This window comes from Rhinoderma darwinii, chromosome 12 (genome assembly GCF_050947455.1).
Source record: "Rhinoderma darwinii isolate aRhiDar2 chromosome 12, aRhiDar2.hap1, whole genome shotgun sequence".
Lineage (NCBI taxonomy): Eukaryota > Metazoa > Chordata > Amphibia > Anura > Rhinodermatidae > Rhinoderma > Rhinoderma darwinii.
In genome coordinates this window covers 36,719,397-36,741,657 of record NC_134698.1, presented here as the reverse complement: position 1 = coordinate 36,741,657, position 22,261 = coordinate 36,719,397, and the positions used below count along the sequence as shown (strand labels likewise).

Genomic DNA, 22,261 nt, shown 5'->3' with positions numbered 1-22,261 from the left:
ATCCATTAAAGAGAGTGACTAGATGAGGAAGGAGGGGATCCAGCAACTTTTTATAATAGATTATAGGAAACCCATCAGGACCGGGACTTTTACCATTAGGAATAGATTTGAGTGGCCAAGATTTCAGACGAAATAATGGGCTGGACAAGGGTTTCTTTTTGCTCGGGACTAAGTTGTGGTTAAGTCATCATGGAGAGAAAATTATCTACCAATTCAGAAGTGTCAGAAGACGGGTGAGAAGGGATTTCACTGGTTAGATTGTACAGAGAAGAGTAATATGTTCTAAAAGCTTCCGCAATATCAGGTGTGGATGTGACATTTGTACCTGAAGGAGTTGTAATCTGGGATATAAAGGATTTAGTAACCTGTTTTTTAAGTAAGCTGACAGAAGTATAGGAAGTACTATAGCACATACCTGTGAACTTCTTCTTAATTGCATCTTTTGAACTGGCATATATCATCTTGCTTTTAAGAGGTGCGTTGTCAGGCGCCCTAGAAAACAACAAAAACCAAAAGCCAGGTGTAATATAACAAATCATTGACTGTGTATCAAATAGAATCAGTGAAAATCAAGAAATTGGTCTATCATAATGCTTTTTATAAATTGAAACTTACTGACTGACACTGTTTTATGGGGGCATTCTTGACACTGTTATGCGGAAGAAAGTAAATAGGAGGGAACCTCCAGCTCACCTTGAGGCAGAAGAATAACAGAATGCCTGATGCGCACGGATCCTCGTGTCGGCACACGCTGATGAAATTGTAACGGAAGAAAGAAGTTGAGATCCAGCGCACAAATGTGTTTAAAATGGAATCCAGTTCCAATTTTATTGGAAAAACAGCATAAAACAGGGAGTCTTATTCCCCAGTGGGTAGGGTGGATGTAGGTAGAAGAAAAATGAAAGCTACGCTTTCATTTTTCTTCTACCTACATCCACCCTACCCACTGGGGAATAAGACTCCCTGTTTTATGCTGTTTTTCCAATAAAATTGGAACTGGATTCCATTTTAAACACATTTGTGCGCTGGATCTCAACTTCTTTCTTCCGTTACTGTTATGCGGACACTGTTTCTAGGACACTTGGATGGGATTATGTTAGGACACGGTTAATGGGATTGCTCAATATGTCATAATGGGGTTCAATGGTATCCAGCAACATTTAAGCCCATTAGGAGCTACAGTAAAAATAGATCACATGCTGCTGAGGTTTATAATTTTTTCTGGGGGGGTTTATCTCATAAGTAACCCATTATCTATACAGCTGTAGAGTAAGCCCTCAGAATCTGTTCCACTCCAACACTGGTTTGCAAAATTCTCTATTATGCCAATGTAATTTCTGGAGTTACAGCAACAGCTCCACTTTTAAGGTACTTTCAAACGTGCCGTTGTGTCCTAGTTTTGAAAAATGTATACTTTAAAAATCCTAATTAATTAAATAACAGCATCAATTAAAAAGACACACCCAAAAAATTAACGCGGTTTTTTTCAGTATCTGCATGCACATTTTAAATGCACCAAATCTGCACATGTGAAAGTACCCATATTTATGCACGACTGGAGTCGGAATTCCAGGGTGAATACTTCTGTGACAGATCTAAGCATGTTGTTCATCTGGAAGCTCGCATTAGAGATCTGGAGGAGCAAAATACAACACTGAGGGTGATAGACAATCTTGAGCGGAGTATGCCCCTGAGCAAGCAGTTAGTGAGGTAGTGAGGTATAACTGGAGGGTGAAGGCATGGGTTAGCAGGACCACACGTAATCTCGCCAGATTACGAGGTAAACGAGATTTCGTTTCCGTTGCTGGAAATCTCACAGAAAAGATTCAGAAGTGTCAGGATTCTGAACACACATGACGTCCAGGCTGGATGTCATGTGTATTCATTATCAGGACACTTGTGTATGTGGCTGTACATCGTTCTAGTAAGAACACGATGTGCTGTGTAAATGAATGGAGAGGAGTGCATGATGCTGATTGGTCACGGATTCGTCAGCATCATACACTTCTATTCACAACGCCCAGTTAGTAAAACAAGTAAACACGCCCAGTTAAAAACACAATACACGCCCAGTTGGACATACGAAAAAAAACACGCCCAGTTGTCCATTTCAAAGCTCATTTGTATATAATATATATATATATATATATATATATATATATATATATATATATATATAAATATATATCTATAAATATATATCATAACTTGGCCAAAAATGAAAGTTTAAAAAAAAATAAAAATTTTACTGTTATCTACATTGCAGCGCCGATCACATGCAATAGGAGATAGGGATTTGAGAATCTGGTGACAGAGCCTCTTTAATTGTTATCATGGTTCAGCTTCAACTGCAAAGGGGAGAAATTTCCTCAACCTGTTGCAGGAACATTTTATGGGCCCGTTTGTGGAAGACCCAACTAGAGGTGAAGTTCTGTTGGATCTGGTCATTTCTAATAATGCAGAGCTTTTTGGGAATGTTAATGTTTGTGAAAACCTCGGTAACAGTGATCACAATATAGTTATATTTTACCTATACTGTAAAAAACAAACGTAGGCTGGGAGGACAAAAACACTTAATTTTAAGAAGGCCAATTTCCCCAGGGTGAGGGCTACAATTCAGGAGATAGACTGGGAAGAACTAATGTCAAATAATGGTACAAATGATAAATGGGAGATTTTAATAAAATCTACTTTGGGTAATTATAGTACACAATTTATTCCTTTAGGTACCAAGTATAAACGACTAGAATTGGACCCCACACGACTTACACCTTCTGTAAAAAGGGCAATATATGACAAATAAAGAGCATTTGGAAATGCATTTATTTATGGCGTTTTTAATGCCTCTCATTAGGTGTTATTTTGAATATGCTTTTATTCCTGGCATTTTGGAAGTCTTAGAGAAGCCTATGGGAAAAATGCTTGTAAAAAAAAAATGCCATACCCAGAGTATACTGTATTTGGAAAAACACACCACCGACCGCAAATTTGCTTAAAAAATGCCACAAACCAAAAACTCAATTTTGTGTAGTGCATATGATATTTTATTATCTCCCTTAAAAAAGGCTCTGTCACCAGATTTTGCAACCCCTATCTGCTATTGCAGCAGATCGGATTTTTAGATTACAAACCAGGGTGCCAAAAGGAATTAATGTTCCATTACTGACCACCTACATAAAACCTGAAAACTTATAATCTACACGGAATTATATTAAGTTTCCTCTACTTAAACCAATACCAATACTATTGCTCAATGAGACAATAGTAGTAATTAACGGGAAAACATATACTCGCAATACATTACGAGTCAGAGAGGGTTCTGTTTTGAAAACCCTTAACTCAATAATAAACAACCCACATGAAATTATACTATTAAGTCCATTAATAAGACATTAGATTTAATTGACGGGAAAACAAATACCCGCAAAATATTGCTCAATCTCGATGCCTAATATTGAAAACTCTCAAACGAGATAATCCAACAAGCCTATAGTTTCACCACCTAACATCACTTCAATTAACAACATTATCATATGAAATATAAAATATTACATTTTATCCGACCGTAAAATAAATAAATATTCACATTAAAATATATTGTCATTATACTACAAACTGATACAAGTAGTATACATTCCTTCGCTGTCACACCCCAATGAACAACACAGTACATAACACAAGAATTACAACACAAAATAACTCGTATTGATTTTCTACCTACGTTTAGTAATAATATAATAAAATAAAACCATTCTTTCCAGCACTTTTCCCACTTATACAAGTATAGGTATTTAGTTTTAGTGCTAAGCTTATTTAATTTAACATTATCAATGTACAGAATATTGAACCTAGTTCAATGGAAGAGGGAATAGCAATGATAGATATACAAACAGGGTACGACATTGAAAAACTGATACATTTCGTTGTTTGTTTATCTGCATCGAACTCAACACCTGTCACATTCCAAGCAACAAATATATAACAAATACAAGAAAAATAAAATAAAACAACATTGCACTAATAGTTCTACCTATCTCCAGTAACAGTGTAATAAAACGATTTTATGCAACACACTTTCACCCACATGTGTATATTTTAACCCGTTAGTGACCGGCCCATAGTCTTTTTACGTCGGTCACTAACGGGCCTTATTCCGATGCCATAGACTTTTTACGTCGCGACATCGGCATAAGTAAACAGAGCAGGGAGCTGTCAAATCTCCCTGCTCTCAGCTGCCAGAGGTAGCTGGGGGCGTCCCTGCTCGACCGGGTGAGATCGATATTAGTATCGATCTCACCCGTTTAACCCCTCAGATGCGGTGCACAATAGCGTGCACCGCATCTGAGTGGTTTTGGAGAGAGGGAGGTAGCTCCCTCTCATCCCACCGATACCCGGCGATAAGATCGCCGAGTGTCTGTGTCTCCCATGGCAGCCGGGGGCCTAATAAAGGCCCCCAGGTCTGCCTGTAATGAATGCCTGCTAGATCATGCCGCAGGCATGACCTAGCAGATGCCTGTCCGTTTTAAACGGACAGGCAGTAATACACTGCAATACAAAAGTACTGCAGTGTATTATAATAGCGATCGGAGGATCGTATAGTGAAGCCCCCTAGTGGGACTAGTAAAAAAAAAAAAAAGTTTAATAAAGTTAATTTAAAAAAAAAGTGAAATAAAAATGAAAAACCCACTTTCCCCTTACAAACTGCTTTACTATTAAAAAACCAAAATAAAGTAAAAAAGTTACACATATTTAGTATCGCTGCGTCCGTAATGACCCCGACTATAAAGCTATTACATTACTTAACACGCACGGTGAACGCCGTAAAAAAAGAAACGACGGAAATATTGCAGTTTTCTGTGAATCCGGACTTTAAAAAAATGTGATTAAAAAGTGATCAAAAAGTCGCATCTACTCCAAAATGGTACCAATAAAAACTACAAGTCTTCCCGCAAAAAAAAAAGCCCTAATACAACTGCATCGGCTAAAAAATAAAAACGTTACGGCTCTTCAAATATGGAGACACAAAAACAAATAATTTTGAAAAAAAAGGGTTTTTACTGTGTAAAAGTAGTAAAACATACAAAAACTATACAAATTTGGTATCGTTGCAATAGGAACAACCCGCTGAATAAACTTGTGTTATTTATACCACACGGTAAACGGCGTAGATTTAGGACGCAAAAAAGAGTGGTGAAATTTCAGATTTTTTTCTATCCCCCCCCCCCAAAAAAAAAGTTAATAAAAGTTAATCAATAAATAATATGTACCTCAAAATGGTGCTATTAAAAAATACAACTTGTCCCGCAAAAAACAAGACCTTATACAGCTATGTCGACACAAAAAAAATAAAAAATTATAGCTCTTGGAATGAGACGATGAAAAAACGTAAAAAATAGCCTGCTCATTAAGGTCTAAAATAAGCTGGTCATTAAAGGGGTTTTCCAGAAGTAAAAAATTACTTTTAATTAAACGAAACAATAAAAAACATTTAACTTTGTAATGTACTTACGTTTGATTTGCTGGATGTATCGTCGTATCCCCTCTTCCGTCACGTGACCGCTTGTCCATGTAAAATTTGCACTTCCTGTGCATACCCGTCCATTCGTGCCTAACTTCCGGTTTGCGGTTTCCGGTTTTCACAGTGTACTGTTACGTCATAAATGACGTAACTGTACCACGTGTTTTCCCCATCTGCTTAGAGCATGCGTGGTTGACACTACCACGCATGCTGTTAAATGATATGGCTGCGTCTTCAGCAGCAGTGTTTCATTGCGCATGCGCAAGTTTTAATATGTGGCGTCGGTGTACACTGTGACGGCCGTGTCTGCTGTAGCTCGTTCTCTCCTTCTCCTCCTGACAGTCCGAAGCGCATGTGAGGAGGAGGAGGGTGTTTATTTGGTGACTGTAGGAGCGAAATCCCCAAGCCCGGGATTGTGGATTCCGCTCCAGGAGAAGTCACAGACTTCACTGTGTCCATATATGGACACAGTGACTTCTGAAGCGGAATCACCGGCGAATTGGTCAGGGATTCCGCTCCAAGAGAAGTCACAGACTTCACGGTGTCCATATATTGACAGTGACGTCAGGCACTAATGAAGCGGAATCCCCGCCGATGTGGCCGGGGATTCCGCTCCAGGAGTAGTCACGGACTTCACTGTGTCCATATATGGACACAGTGACTTCTGAAGCGGAATCACCGGCGAATTGGCCGGGGATTCCGCTCCAAGAGAAGTCACAGACTTCACGGTGTCCATATATGGACAGTGACGTCAGGCACTAATGAAGCGGAATCCCCGCCGATGTGGCCGGGGATTCCGCTCCAAGAGAAGTCACAGACTTCACTGTGTCCATATATGGACAGTGCCGTCAGGGACTTCTGAAGCGGAATCCCCGCCGATGTGGCCGGGGATTCCGCTCCAGGAGAAGTCACTGACTTCACTGTTCATATATGGACAGTGAAGTGAGGGATTTCTCCAGAGCCGTCCCCTACAGAAAGTAGGGGGGGGGGTGGCATTGCCTACAGGGGGGGGGGGGGGGCTATGTGGCATTGCCTACGGGGGGGGGGGGGCTATGTGGCATTGCCTACAGGGGGGGGCTATGTGGCATTACCTACAGGGGGGGGCTGTGTGGCATTACCTACGGGGGGGGGGCTGTGTGGCATTACCTACAGGGGGGGGCTGTGTGGCATTACCTACAGGGGGGGGCTGTGTGGCATTACCTACAGGGGGGGGCTGTGTGGCATTACCTACAGGGGGGGGCTGTGTGGCATTACCTACAGGGGGGGCTGTGTGGCATTACCTACAGGGGGGGGCTGTGTGGCATTACCTACAGGGGGGGGCCGTGTGGCATTACCTACAGGGGGGCTGTGTGGCATTACCTACAGGGGGGCTGTGTGGCATTACCTACAGGGGGGCTGTGTGGCATTACCTACAGGGGGGCTGTGTGGCATTACCTACAGGGGGGCTGTGTGGCATTACCTACAGGGGGGCTGTGTGGCATTACCTACAGGGGGGCTGTGTGGCATTACCTACAGGGGGGCTGTGTGGCATTACCTACAGGGGGGCTGATGTGTGGCATTACCTACAGGGGGGCTGATGTGTGGCATTACCTACAGGGGGGCTGATGTGTGGCATTACCTACAGGGGGGGGGATGTGTGGCATTACCTACAGGGGGGGGGATGTGTGGCATTACCTACAAGGGGGGGGATGTGTGGCATTACCTACAGGGGGGGGGATGTGTGGCATTACCTACAGGGGGGGGGGATGTGTGGCATTACCTACAGGCGGGGATGTGTGGCATTACCTACAAGCGGGGATGTGTGGCATTACCTACAGCGGGGATGTGTGGCATTACCTACAGCGGGGATGTGTGGCATTTCCTACAGCGGGGATGTGTGGCATTACCTACAGCGGGGATGTGTGGCACTGCCTACAGCGGGGATGTGTGGCACTGCCTACAGCGGGGATGTGTGGCATTGCCTACAGCGGGGATGTGTGGCATTGCCTACAGCGGGGATGTGTGGCATTGCCTACAGCGGGGATGTGTGGCATTGCCTACAGCGGGGATGTGTGGCATTGCCTACAGCGGGGATGTGTGGCATTGCCTACAGCGGGGATGTGTGGCATTACCTACAGCGGGGATGTGTGGCATTACCTACAGCGGGGATGTGTGGCATTGCCTACAGCGGGGATGTGTGGCATTGCCTACAGCGGGGATGTGTGGCATTACCTACAGCGGGGATGTGTGGCATTACCTACAGCGGGGATGTGTGGCATTACCTACAGCGGGGATGTGTGGCATTACCTACAGCGGGGATGTGTGGCATTACCTACAGCGGGGATGTGTGGCATTACCTACAGCGGGGATGTGTGGCATTACCTACAGCGGGGATGTGTGGCATTACCTACAGCGGGGATGTGTGGCATTACCTACAGCGGGGATGTGTGGCATTACCTACAGCGGGGATGTGTGGCATTACCTACAGCGGGGATGTGTGGCATTACCTACAGCGGGGATGTGTGGCATTACCTACAGCGGGGATGTGTGGCATTACCTACAGCGGGGATGTGTGGCATTACCTACAGCGGGGATGTGTGGCATTACCTACAGCGGGGATGTGTGGCATTACCTACAGCGGGGATGTGTGGCATTACCTACAGCGGGGATGTGTGGCATTACCTACAGCGGGGATGTGTGGCATTACCTACAGCGGGGATGTGTGGCATTACCTACAGCGGGGATGTGTGGCATTACCTACAGCGGGGATGTGTGGCATTACCTACAGCGGGGATGTGTGGCATTACCTACAGCGGGGATGTGTGGCATTACCTACAGCGGGGATGTGTGGCATTACCTACAGCGGGGATGTGTGGCATTACCTACAGCGGGGATGTGTGGCATTACCTACAGCGGGGATGTGTGGCATTACCTACAGCGGGGATGTGTGGCATTACCTACAGCGGGGATGTGTGGCATTACCTACAGCGGGGATGCGTGGCATTACCTACAGCGGGGATGCGTGGCATTACCTACAGGGGGCTGTGTGGCATTACCTACAGGGGGCTGTGTGGCATTACCTACAGGGGGCTGCGTGGCATTACCTACAGGGGGCTGTGTGGCATTACCTACAGGGGGCTGTGTGGCATTACCTACAGGGGGCTGTGTAGCATTACCTACAGGGGGTCTGTGTGGCATTACCTACAGGGGGGCTGTGTGGCATTACGTACAGGGGGGCTGTGTGGCATTACGTACAGGGGGGCTGTGTGGCATTACGTACAGGGGGGCTGTGTGGCATTACGTACAGGGGGGCTGTGTGGCATTACGTACAGGGGGGCTGTGTGGTATTACCTACAGGGGGGCTGTGTGGTATTACCTACAGAGGGGCTGTGTGGTATTACCTACAGCGGGGATGTGTGGCATTACCTACAGGGGGCTGTGTGGCATTACCTACAGGGGGCTGTGTGGCATTACCTACAGGGGGCTGTGTGGCATTACCTACAGGGGGCTGTGTGGCATTACCTACAGGGGGCTGTGTAGCATTACCTACAGGGGGTCTGTGTGGCATTACCTACAGGGGGGCTGTGTGGCATTACGTACAGGGGGGCTGTGTGGCATTACGTACAGGGGGGCTGTGTGGCATTACGTACAGGGGGGCTGTGTGGCATTACGTACAGGGGGGCTGTGTGGTATTACCTACAGGGGGGCTGTGTGGTATTACCTACAGAGGGGCTGTGTGGTATTACCTACAGAGGGGCTGTGTGGCATTACCTACAGGGGGCTGTGGCAGTATCTATAGAAGGTAGTGTGTGGCATTATCTACAGGGGGGCAGTGTGTGGCAGGAAATTGACAAATGAAATTCATCTGTTTTTAAAACGGACAAGGAAAAAAAATGGGTACGAAACGGGTTAAAAACGAAAGCATGGCCCGGAACGGAACAGATGCAAAACGGCCGAGAGAACTGACCAAAAACGCAGTTTTTTATAGGCCGACACTCAGACCCTCTCGTGTGAATAGAGCCTAAAGGTAGTTGATGGCGCGCCGTGTCTTTACACAGTCGAAAGTGCTGTCTTCGCAAAGACACGGAGCGTCATCAATCACAGAACACGCCCCCTCCTCTGACAATCTCGTCGTCCACACCTTCTCATCCTTCTTCACACTTGTAGTTCCCGCACTGTGTGTATATATCTATATATATCTATAATTTTGTGTGTATGTGTATATATATATATATATATATATATATATATATATATATATATATACACATACATACATATACACACAAAATTGTATATATAAAAATATATATAAATAGGGAGACACACTAAGGCCTCATGCACACGATCGTAGCCATGTGCACGGCCGTGATCTTCGGGTCGGCCTGCCCCGGAGTGTCACCCGCGAGCCACCCGCAAATTGCGGGCCGCGCACATGGCCGCGTCCATTATTTTCTATGAGCCTGGACCGCAGAACACGGCCGTACTAAGAAATGTCCGTTCTTTCCGCGGTCCAGGGCCATGCACGGACCTTGGAAACCACGGTCTTTTGCATGGGCCAATAGAAGTGAATGGGGCCGCAATTCTCTCGTGAATTTTCGGGGGAATTGCGCCCACAAAAGCACGTTAGTGTGTATGGGGCCTTACATACATTTATAGTAAATTATGTGCAAAAAAAAAAAGAAACGTTTTACCATTGTTTGGAGTAGTGTTTGGTGTTTGCTTCACTGTAAGGCCCTGTTCACACAGTTATTTGCAGGCAGAAAATTCTGCCTCAAAATTTCGCTTGAATTTTCAGGCAGATTTTGATCTGCCTCCACGCCGTTTGCCACGATTTTCGCCCGCGGGCATTGAGCGCAACGGGCAAAAACGCTGCGAAAAACGCTTTCTCTGCCTTCCATAGATGTCAGAGGGAGGTCAGAGGAGTAAACGCCCGAAGATAGGGCATGTCGCTTCTTTTTCCCTCAATGGCCACGGGCAAAAAACGTGGCAAACGGCGTGCATGCAGGTCAAAATCTGCCTCCAAATTCAAGACAGAATCTTGATGCAGAATTTTCTGCCAGCAAAAAAACAACTAATTGTGAACAGGGCCTAATACAGGATCTATTGGAACAGATCCAGCAGCAGGTGAGGTAAATGTGCTGACTGGATTGTGTGTACCAAGATGTCGGACTTAGGTGGAGTGGGCAGACTTAGGGCATGTTCACACGGCCTATTTTCGTCCGTTTTTCGGGCCGTAAACTCCCGAAAAATCCGAAGCAGAACGCCTCCAAACATCTGCCCATTGATTTCAATGGGAAAACGGCGTTCTGTTCCGAAGGAGTGTTTTTTGATGTGTTTTTTTACACATAAAAAAAACGACCGCGAAAAAGAAGTGCAGGAAACCTCTTGAAACGTTTTTGGAGCCGTTTTCCATAGACTGTAGTGAAAAAAGCTCCAAAAACGGGCGTAAAAAACGCAGCGAAAATCGCGATTTGCACAAAAAACTTCTGAAAATCAGGAGCTGTTTTCTCTTGAAAACGGCTCCGTATTTTGAGACGTCTTTGCCTGTGAACATACCCTGACATTTATCAGGCTGTGGAAGGGGCGGGGGAGGGAGACGGGTGCCTGTACTTAGATCAGGGATAGATGGAGGCACAAAGGATAATGATGATTATTACTGTGTAAGGGTTTATTCAGACGAACGTGTAATACGTCCGTGCAACGCGCGTGATTTTCACATGCCTCGCACAGACCTATATTAGTCTATGGGGCCGTGCAGACTGTCTGAGTTTCATGCAGCGTGTGTCCGCTGCGTAAAACTCACGACATGTCCGATATTTGTGTGTTGTTCGCGCATCACGCACTCATTGAAGTCAATGGGTGCGTGAAAATCAATCGCAGCACACGGAAGCACTTCCGTGGTACGCGCAACAGCAGTAAAAAGTATGAATGAAAACAGAAAAGCACTACGTGCTACAAACATACAAACGGAGTGTCATAATGATGGCGGCTGCGCGAAAATCACACAGCCACGCATCATACGGGGCTGACACGCGGAGCTGTTATGTACCTTTTGCGCGCACAAAACGACGTGTTTTTTGCGCAAGCAAAAGGCATACGCTGGTGTAATCCGGCCTCAGACAGTGTGCAGGGAGGGAGCCGTCTGCCTGTTATTTGTAATTAGAGCAGGGAAGGACCATGTGACCATAGAGGGGCGTGGCAGTATGCAAATAGCTGAGGTGCTTTGGAGGAAGGGGGAGGATGCAACTGTCTCCTCAGATGCAGCCGGGGATCATGGGTATAGTGGGTTACAAGACAGGAAACAGCCAGTAAGGGATGTAAACAAACAGCAAGGGATGTAAACAAACAGAAAAAGCAGCAGTGACGATGGAAATCAAACAGAAACTGGTTAGAAGTTTAATAGGGGGTATTAGGGAAGGCAATTCAAGGCTGGGGGACATTTTTTAGAAAAAAAAAATTCCCTGGACAACCCCTTTAAGGGGTTAACCCACTTCGCTCATAATTAGACAAAACTCTGTTTACTGGTCTTTTATATTTATCTGATAAACTAAGGCCATGGCACAATTAAAAACAACATAAGATACATTAATAAAGTATTCATCTTACCAGTTTAGTTGTTTCCGGTCACCTTGCTCGTATTCATCCAATTAGTCTGCTGGATATAAAATGAAGAAGCGTTTCAACTTAGTAATTAGTTTGGACCGCAATTAACCTCGCATGAACGACCGGATATAAACTCTACCTGCACCAGGATGCAGATCGCGTCTGAAACGCGTAGGCACCCGCCTATTCCCTTCAACTAGCCATTGTATCCTGAAGGAACACTGATTGTCTATTTTTTTTTAAAACCACCTTTTTTTCGTAAAATAAAACTTGGAAGAAGTTTCCGATTTTAAAACCAATCAACCTGGTCTCAGCGCTGGATCCATTCCTATACCTTTCTTGAGTTCATATACTCAGCATTTTTTGGCATTTGTAATATTAAGCCCTTAACCCCTTCCCGCTCCTTGACGTACTATTACGTCATGGCAGCTGTATCGTTCGCGCTCCATGCCGTAATAGTACGTCTCGGGAGTAACGGCCGTCCTCCCGACACATACAGGAGCTGTGACGCTGCTGTCTTGTTCAGCAGCTGTCACAGCTCCTACAGCGGGGACCGATCGCTGTGTCCCCGCTGATTAACCCCTTAAAAGCCGCGTTCTATAGAGATCGCAGACTTTTAGGGGTTAAGCTGCCATCGCCGGCCTGCTACGCGATAGCGGCCGGCGATGGTGACTATGGCAACCGGACACCAAACAATGGCGTCCGGCTATGTCATAGACGGAAGCCTAGTGGGTCCTGACAACGTCAGGACCCACTATGCTTGCTGTCAGTGAGTAGCTGACAGCTCTAATACACTGCACTACGCATGTAGTGCAGTGTATTAGAATAGCGATCAGGGCCTCCTGCCCTTAAGTCCCCTAGTGGGACAAAGTAATAAAGTAAAAAAAAAGTAAAAAAAAAAGTTGTAAAAATAAGAAAATAAAAGATTTAAAAGTATTAAAAGTAAAAATCCCCCTTTTTCCCTTATCAGTCCTTTATTATTAATAAAAATATATAAACAAACAAATAAACTATACATAATTGGTATCGCCGCGTCCGTAACGGCCTGAACTACAAAATTATTTCATTATTTATCCCGCACGGTGAACGCCGTAAAATAAAATAATAATAAACCGAACCACAATCACAATTTTTTGGTCACTTCACCTCCCAAAAAATGGAATAAAAAGAGATCAAAAAGTCGCATGTACCTAAAAATGGTACTGATCGAAACTACAGTTCGTTACGCAAAAAATAAGTCCTCGCACGGCTTTATTGATTGAAAAATAAAAACTTTATGGCTCTTAGAATAAGGCAACACAAAAAGTAAATGATTGTTTACAAAACGTATTTTATTGTGCAAACGCCATAAGACATAAAAAAAAACTATAAACATCTGGTATCGCCGTAATCGTATCGCCCCGCAGAATAAAGTGAATATGTCATTTATAGCGCACGGTGAACGCTGTAAAAAAGAAAAAAAAAACAAAATCGTACAATTGCTGTTTTTTAGTCACCACGCCACCTAAAAATAGAATAAAAACTGATCAAAAAGCTGCATGCACCCCAAGAAAACTACAATGGATTCCTCAAGGGGTCTAGTTTCCAAATTGGGGTCACTTTTGGGGGGTTCCCAATGTTTTGGCACCACAAGACCTCTTCAAACCGGACATGGTGCCTAATAAAAAAGAGGCTTCAAAATCCACTAGGTGCTCCTTTTGCTTCGGAGGCCGGCGCTTCAGTCCATTATCGCACTAGGGCCACACATGGGATATTTCTCAAAACTGCAGAATCTGGGCAATACGTATTAAGTTGCGTTTCACTGATAAATCCTTTTGTGTTATAAAAAAAATGGTATAAAGAGGATTTTCTGACAAAAAAAAAAATGTACATTTCACCTCTACTTTGCTCTAAATTTTTGTGAAACACCTAAAGGGTTCATAAACTTTCTAAATGCTGTTGTGAATACTTTGAGGGGTCTAGTTTCTAAAATGGGGTATTTGATAGGGGTTTCTAATATATGGGCCCCTCAAAGCAACTTCAGAACTGAACTGGAACCTAAAAAAATAAATAAATGAGGCAATACTTCGCTTCTTACATTATACTGATAATGAGCCGTGCCCACCCCGAGATGACCCCAGTTTTGACCGTTTGTATAAACAGAGACCCCTATTAGACCGTTCCAGTGCCCGGTTTTCCCAAGCATACACCCCCGAGAAGTGTATTTCTATTGATGAGTCCCTGGTACATTTTAAAGGGAGGGTTCAATTGCGCCAGTACCTGCCGGGTAAGAGGGCAAGGTATGGCGTGAAGATGTATAAGCTGTGAGAGTGCATCAGGGTATACCTACAGGTTTAGGATATATGAAGGAAAGGCCACCCCCAAACCAGACTGCATCCTGGACTACAATAGGTACATGGGAGGGATGGACTTGTAAGATCAAGCCCTGAAGCCCTACAGCGCCATGCGGTGTGGTATAAGAAGCTGGCCGGGCACATCATACAGATGGCATTGTACAATGCGTACATGCTACGTCGATGTGCAGGCCAGACGGGAACTTTCCTGGAATTTCAAGAGGTGATTATCAAGAACCTAATCTTTAGGGACCAAGAAGGGGGGGCACCCAGTACTTCTGGAAGCGAGCCCACACGCATCGTACCAGGGCAACACTTTCCAGGAGAAGTTCCCCAAACTGGCAAGAAGGGAAAAAGTCAAAAGAGGTGCAAAGTCTGCTATAAGAGGGCGATAATGGATGACACAATATATCAATGTGACACGTGTCCCGAATAACCAGAGCTCTGTATGAAAGTGTTTTAAAATGTATCATACATCCCTTGGTTTATAATTTACCCCAATTTTACTTACCCTGATGCACTCCACACAGCTTATCCCCCCTTGTCTTTCCCCTCTGGGCCCCGCTGTGTGTCCAGGCAGCTGATAACAGCCACATGTAGGGTATTGCCATACCCGGGAGAACCCACATTACAGTTTATGGGGTGTAGGTCTCCGGTCAAAATGCTCACTACACCTCTAGATGAATGCCTTAAGGGTGTAGTTTTTAAAACGGGGTCACTTCTTGCGGGTTTCAACTGTACTGGTACCTCAGGGGCTTCTGCATACATGACTTCGCACTAGAAAATCCCCAGTAGGCCAAATGGTGGTCCTTTCCTTCTGAGCCCTCCCATGGGCCCAAACGGCAGTTTATCACAACAAATGGGGTATTGCGGCACTCAGAACAAATTGCGCAACAGAATGGGGTATTTTGTTTCTTGTGAAAATAAGAAATTTTCAGCCAAAACTACATATTATTTGAAAAAAATAATTTTGTTTTCATTCCCAGCCCAATTCAAATAAGTTCTGTGAAAAAACTATGGGGTCAAAATGGTCACAACACCCATAAATGAATTCCTTGAGGGGTGTAGTTTCCAAAATGGGGTCATTTGTGGTGGGTTTCTATTGCTTTGATACCTCTGGGGCTCTGCAAATGCGACATGGCACCCGAAAACCAATCCAGCAAAATCTGTACTCCAAAGAACACACAGCGCTCCTTTCCTTCTGAGCCCTCCCATGGGCCCAAACGGCAGTTTATCACCACAAATGGGGTATTGCCGCACTCAGGACAAATTGGGCAACAAAATTGAGTATTTTATTTCTTGTGAAAATAAGAATTTTTGAGCTAAAATGACATATTATTGGAAAAAAAAATATATTTTTTTAATTCCCAGCCCAATTCAAATAAGTTCTGTGAAGAAACTATGGAGTCTAAATGGTCACATTACCCATAAATGAATTCCTTGAGGGGTGTAGTTTCCAAAATGGGGTCACTTCTGGTGGGTTTCCATTGCTTTGATACCTCTGGGGCTCTGCAAATGCGACATGGCACCCGAAAACCAAACCAGCAAAATCTGTACTCCAAAGAACACACAGCGCTCCTTCCCTTCTGAGGCCTCCCATGGGCCAAAACGGCAGTTTATTGCCACAAATGGGGTATTGATGCACTCAGGAGAAATTGGGCAACAAAATTGAGTATTTTGTTCCCTGTGAAAATAAGAAATTTTGGTAAAAAATTACATCTTATTGGAAAAAATGACATTTTTTTAATGTCACAGCCCAATTGAAATAGGTGCTGTGAAAAAACTGTGTGGTCAAAATGCTAACAAAAACCATAAATGAATTCCTTGAGGGGTGTAGTTTCCAAAATGGGGTCACTTTTGGTGGGTTTCCATTGCTTTGATACCTCTGAGGCTCTGCAAATGCGACATGGCACCTGAAAACCAATCCAACAAAATCTGGACTCCAACAAACATATAGCGCTCCTTTCCTTCTGAGCCCTCCCATGGGCCCAAACGGCAGTTTATCACCACAAATAGGGTATTGCCACACTAAGGACAAATTGGGCAACAAAATGGGGTATTTTGTTCCCTGTGAAAATAAGAAATTTTGATCACAAATGACATTTTATTGGAAAAAATGACATTTTTTTCATTTCAGAGCCCAATTCAAATACGTGCTGTGAAAAAACTGTGCGGCCAAAATGGTAACAACAACCCTAAATTAATTCCTTGAGGGGTGTAGTTTCCAAAATGGGGTCACTATTGGGGGATTCCTACTGTGTTGACACCTCAACACCTCTTCAAACCTGGCATGCTGCCTAAAATATATTCTAATAAAAAAAGAGGACTCAAAATGCACTAGGTGCTTCTTTGCTTCTAGGGCTTGTGTTTTAGTCCACGAGCGCAGTAGGGCCACATGTGGGACATTTCTAAAAACTGCAGAATCTGGACAATACATATTTAGTAGTGTTTCTCTGGTAAAACCTTCTGTGTTACCGAAAAAAATATGAATAAAATTGAAATTCAGCAAGAAAAATGAAATTTGCAAATTTCACCTCCACATTGCTTTAATTCCTGTGAAATGCCTGAAGGGTTAAAAAACGTTCTAACTGCTGTTTTGAATACTTTGAGGGGTCTAGTTTTTAAAATGGGGTGTTTTATCAGGGTTTCTAATACATAGGCCCCACAAAGCCACTTCAGAACTCAAGAGGTACCTTAAAAAAAAGGCTTTTGACATTTTCTTAAAAATATGAGAAATTGCTGTTTATGTTCTAAGCCTTGTAACGTCCAACAAAAATAAAAGAATGTTCAAAAAACTATGCCAATCTAAAGTAGACATATGGGAAATGTGAACTAGTGACTATTGTGGGTGGTATAACCGTCTGTTTTACAAGCAGATGCATTTAAATTCTGAAAAATGCAATTTTTTCAAATTTCTCTACATTTTGCAATTTTTCACCAATAAACACTGAATATATCGACCAAATTTTACCACGAACAAGAAGCCCAATGTGTCACGAGAAAACAATCTCAGAATCGCTTGGGTAGGTTTAAGCATTCCAACGTTATTACCACATAAAGTGAAGTATGTCAGATTTGAAAAATGGGCTCTGAGCCTTAAGGCCAAAACTAGGCTGCGTCCTTAAGGGGTTAATGACACGGACAATTTTTAATTTTCCTTTTTTCCTCCCCGCCTTCTAAAAGGCTTTATTTTTTTAAAATAGACAGCCATATGAGGGCTTGCTTTTTGCAGGACCAGTTGTAGTTTTTCATGGCGCCCTTTAATGTACTGGGAAACTGCAAAAAAATTATTAGTGGGGTGAGAAGCAAAAAACAGTGATTGTGCGATTTTTTGGGGGTTTTGTTTTTACGACATTCATTGTGTGGTAAAAACTACATGTGCACTCTATTCTAAATACGATTAGAGCAATACCAATTTTTTTATGTTTAACGACTAAAAAAATATTTGTTGAAAAAAAAAAAAAAAAAGTTTTGCGGCGCCACATTCTGAAAGCCATAATGTTATTTTTCTGTCAATTGAGTGGTGTGAGGGCTTATTTTTTTCTCTCAAGGCGAGCTGTGGTTTTTTATTGGCATAATTTTGGGGTATATGCGACTTTATTCCATTTTTTGGGGGAGCTACAGAGACCAAAAAACAGCAAATTTGGAATAATGTATTTTTTTTTTACAGCGTTCACCAAGAAGGTTGAACAACGTTAGATTGTAATAGTTTGAACTTTTACAGACGTGATACCAGTTATGTTCACTTTTTTTTTTAACGTTTCGGAAGTTTTTTTGTTTTTTCTTTATTTTACACTTTTGTTATTTTTTCGGTACAATACTGAAAACTTTGTTCAATTTTTTTTTTACGTTTGTCCCCTTAGGGGATTTAAACCAGTGATATTCAGATCGCTGGTTCAATATACTGCAATACTAATGTATTGCAGTGGATTGTCATTTTTACAGGCTTCTGAGGCAGAAAGGCGGCTGACCTGGAGCTTGAATTGGGACCCCGGGCTGCCATGATAACCATTGGCACTCTGATCGGGGGCCGACGGGGTTTCGTAGGGGACCGCCCCTCTTTCTAACGGCTCATATGCTGCGATCACTGTTCTTGGCAGATAGTCCAGGGTGTCAGCTGTAATACACAGCTGACACCCGCAGCGTATGGAGTGTGATCAGCGCGCGAGCCCCCTCCATAATTCACCCTCCCCGCACCAGGAAGTACAGGCATGTCCTGGTGCGTGAAGGGGGTTAAAGGAACGGTTGCATTAGAGATTCCCAAAAAACTGGTCAAGGACTGCCTCCAAAGATGCAGTCAAAGATTTCTATGTACATATGTATCTTACTTGCATATATCAGTGTTATCCTGGGTTCCCAACGTGTACATGGAGGAGCCTATTCGGTTGTAATCGTCAGCAACACCTAAAGAAAGAGGAAAAGAAAGTGTAACCCAAGCGGAAATAAAAACTTTTCCACTTGTGCTGCAAGGTCATTTTTAATCACGTGAATTTATAAATTCATCAGCTGCCATATGTGCTCAGTTACTGGGTTACGAAGTCTGTTCGGTTAAAGCGTACCTAACTTTTCAGAATAATCTGTCATGTGTGTGTACATGAGGAACATCACCATTTCTGGCCATTATATTACATTATTTTTTTTAGCAGTTATCCCCTCTGCAGGCTCTCTCCAATTCTCAGTTGTTTCTGTGCTAGTGGACGGAGCCTAACTGCGGTCTTATATACACTGCACATATAGAGCTAGAAAAGGAGAATTCTGCTCTGCCATCACATATATACACTCAACATTGAAATTGCAACACCAAGAAGGACAAGGCATAAGGTTATGCAAATCGAGGAAGTAGCAGGTGTCTCTAAGATCTGCACATTATCAAATTCTCAAGCACCTCGCTCCAATCTGTGGCATGTGGGAGAAGCATAAAAGTCAGATTTAAAAGGAAAGTTTTTATTAGCCACCTGAAACATCAAAAACCGGATCAAGTGGTGTGGGAAGATTGTGCGATGCCTGTTTGTCGACGTGCCAGTTATCGCCACTTGGCACAGACTGAGGGGGGACAGAATGAATCCCTTAACTGAGAGACCTTGGTTTATCACTCAGGCAGATAGATATGCGTCTAGGCCGAGGTCAGCACCGTTCAACGTTGCACGTCCCAGAGGTTGGGAGAACAATAACGAACGGTAATGACAGCAAGAAGTGCAGAGGCGAACCTCTGCATGGACGAATAGTCTGATTGGAAGACACAACCAATCAGAAGGCGGATACGACATTGGGCCACGAGCCAGAAGTCCAGCTACATGTGTTCCATTGACCATACGCCACCGCTCTCAATGGCTATTATGGTGCACAACAAGACGGCAATGGAGGTCTATCCCTTTCAGCGATGAGTCCCGCTTTTGTATCGGATGCAATGATTGGTCTGTAAACCACGTGGGCAACGCCATGAAGAGACCTTAACAAGGCAACGTGACACCAGTCCTACTGGTGTGAGTTGGCATAATATACAGTAGTCAGACCCCTCTAGCTTCTGGGATACTTTGGAGAAATGGCTAGACTAGTTTTCAACAGGACAAAAACAGGCCGCATGCTGCTCGTGCTACTGTGAGCAGCCTGTGTGGCTTAAATGTGCTACCATGGCCTACATTGTATTTGGACTTGTCTCCCATCGAGCACATCTGGGATGTCATTGGTTGGCAATTGCAAAGGGAGCTACCAGTCGCCAAACTTGATGATTTGCGTGTTCAAGTGCTTTCAGCGTGGCATAACATTCCTCAGACAACCATTAACCTCATTGATAGTATGCCAATGCGTGCTGGGGAATGTATTTCTGAACGGGGCGCTCGCACTATACCGAATAAACCAAGATGTTAGTAATATTTTGTTTCCACTTTTTCATCATTTGCATATCATTAACATGTCTATCGATCCTGTGATTTCCACAATTAAAGGAACTTTTCCATCTTGGTGTTGCAAGTTCAACGTTGAGTAGTGTAAACAGAAGCTGCTGCAGCATGGAGGAGCTAATACAGCTGTAATGAGCAGTGTAGCTGAGAATCCAGCACTAGGGTGAGAACTTACCAGGAGCTGCTGCAGCATGTTGGAGTGTACCTTTTTCACTTCCTCCTTACTCCAGACTTGTATTGACAGCGTGTCTGTCTAACTCACTCTGCTCCACCCTCTCTTCTCCATAGACTTCTATAGGCAGGCTGTGAAGAGACACATCCCAACCATCTGCAGTCTGTCTATTCTGCTCAGTAACCAGGGATGAACTTTGCTTGACAACAGGGAGTGGACAGCAGATTACAGGAAGGGAGTCACCTAGTGGCAGTAACTTAGCATTTTTCTTTATCCATGCAAATTCTGTGAACTGTAAGTAAATTACAAAGTTGATCCATCAGGTATATTAGATTAGAACATGTTTGAAAAGTTGGTGTTTTTTTTTTTAAAGACAATTTGCAGTGAAGTGGTTGTCAGGCATAAGCAAAACTTCCTTAAAAGTTTTGGCTTCATGAAACGCCATTATCAAAGGGAGATCTGCAAGTTTTTTCAAGAATAGCTGCATAGGCCTCTGTGTAAGTGACTGACCGGAATCTGAACGCAATGCGCTCATCACGTATGAATAGAGCGTAAACGACGGGTCCCACAGTAATCAAACACTTATCACCTATTCTATGGATAGGCGATGGTTATCCCACCATAACATCTTTAAATACTGCAGTGAATTTAAATTGTGTTTATCAGCACAAACTGGCATTGCCACCGTACTGGGTGCAGAAAAAAAAAAATGAGGCTTAGGACGACTTAAAGGCTATGATAAGGATGATAACCTTTGATAAGGATTTTTATTTTTTTTTATTTAAAAAAAAAGGGCAGTTTGGTGCAACTTTATAATTAGTTCTTATGTAAGATTATTCTTACTTTGAGATACAGCTGCTCTATTCTGCTTACAGAGCAACTGTGTTATCCGCTAAGACCTGAATCAGTCAATCCCACGGACTTGACTGGTTCAGTGTCAGCAGGTCCTGCGTGTCCTGTAATCTATCAAATCTAAGTTCTGAACTTAGATGTGCCGGATAACATGTGGATCCTGCGTGTCAGGTTCAGTGAAAGCAGGTCCCGCGTGTCTGTCAGTCCCACGGACCTGACGAGTACAGGATTCAGCTAACTACAGCTGCTCTGTATGCAGAATACAGAGCAGCTGCATCTCAATAAACAAACATTTTTTTAAAAAACGAATTATAAAAGTTGCAAACACACTGATTGACCTTTATTAAAAAAATATTTATATATATATATATATATATATATATATATATATATATAAATCCCTTTCAAAGGTGTACATAGCATTTAATCTGTGCGTCTCTCACTAAAGTGGTCTGATCTTATTTTGACAAATCTGGCAGACATTAACCGTTTCAGGACCAGACTAATTTTTGTTTTTATGCCTTTGTTTTTGCCTCCCTGCCTTCAAAAGCTCATAATTTTATTTGTTCGTTGACAGCCATATGAGGGCTTAATTTTCACAGGACAAGTTGTATTTTCTAATCGTTAGATTTAATATTGTGTGATGTACTGGGAAGCTGGAAAAAAAATATTCAGAATGGGGTGGAATTGGGAAAAAAAAACAGCAGTCCCTCCATGTTCTTATGGGTTTTGTTTTTATGGTGTTCTGTAAAGTGAAAATTACATCTTTATTCTGTGGCTTTGTCCGATCACGGTGATCCCAAATTTATCGTTTGTTACGTTTTAGTACCTTGCAAAAAATTTTTAGTCTTTCAAACTCGGAATTGTGTAAGGCGTCTCTTTGTACATGGAAAGAAGTCGT

General features: G+C 43.3%; 1 long non-coding RNA gene across 1 annotated transcript; it reads right to left on the bottom strand.

Annotated features, from left to right (window-relative positions):
- Positions 1–414: 414 nt before the first annotated feature.
- LOC142665151 (uncharacterized) lies at positions 415–20,794 on the bottom strand. Its single transcript, XR_012851441.1, has 4 exons — positions 20,512–20,794; positions 18,765–18,840; positions 12,107–12,155; positions 415–492 (listed from the first exon to the last, which is right to left on the bottom strand). It is a non-coding gene; the product is annotated as an uncharacterized LOC142665151 (long non-coding RNA).
- Between the last annotated feature and the right edge of the window lie 1,467 nt (positions 20,795–22,261).